This window comes from Elephantulus edwardii, unplaced genomic scaffold (assembly GCF_000299155.1).
Source record: "Elephantulus edwardii isolate Elephantulus edwardi_28Jun2011 unplaced genomic scaffold, EleEdw1.0 scaffold00025, whole genome shotgun sequence".
Taxonomy (NCBI): Eukaryota; Metazoa; Chordata; class Mammalia; order Macroscelidea; family Macroscelididae; genus Elephantulus; species Elephantulus edwardii.
In genome coordinates this window covers 23036922-23037788 of record NW_006399775.1, presented here as the reverse complement: position 1 = coordinate 23037788, position 867 = coordinate 23036922, and positions in this window count along the sequence as shown.

The window sequence follows — 867 nt, the reverse complement described above, 5'->3', positions numbered from 1 at the left end:
GTATGGAGAAAAGATATAACCCTGATTAACACTCTTCATGATTTTAAACTATGCAGTATTCATTTACTCTGTTCAGATAATAGCTTTTGGTCTAGCTGTAGGTTTTGGATGAGCATAATTAAGTGTCTGGGATTCCATTATTCTTAATATTAGCCAGAGTTTGTTATGATCTACTCAGTCAAATGCTTTTGCATTAAAAAAATAGACATTTTTTTCTGGTATTCTCTGCTTTCATTGTATGGGTTTTTTGTATTCTAATTGGTGGTAGTGTTGTGCACCCTCAGTTTGGAACCAGCCAAGTAGCTGATCTTCCAGTACATTTTCAAAGGAAGAGATTGCCCATCTTGCTCCTGTGGAGCAGATGGTGCCTTTGAACTACTTGCCTCTGTAAATGAAGCCCAGCTTTTTAACATTATGCCACCAATAAAATACATTCAATCATCCTACCAGGCATGAATATGACAGAATACTAAATAAGACATGTGTTGTTGTTATTTAATGCCATCGAGTCGTAGATGACTCATAGCGACCCTATGAATGAACAGCCTGAGCAATGTTCGTACATAGAATTTCCAGATGCAAGCCATTTTGGAAGTGGATGCCGCTCCTGCTTCCAGGCTTGATTTAGTCAGGAAGCTCCTCCAGCCAACACTGTCCACCATGGGTGCCCATTACCACGATTGGCACATCACTGTCACAGGCTTCAGCATCACAGCAACCACGAGTCACCCGAGGGCCCTTTGGGCTTAAGGCCACCTCCTGGATCAAACCTTAGGCCCAAGCTGGCTAGCCTCACTCCAGGGACAGAGCAAACCTGCACGTCAAACACATTCCCGGAAAAGCAGTCCACTCCAAAAGCTTGCCACG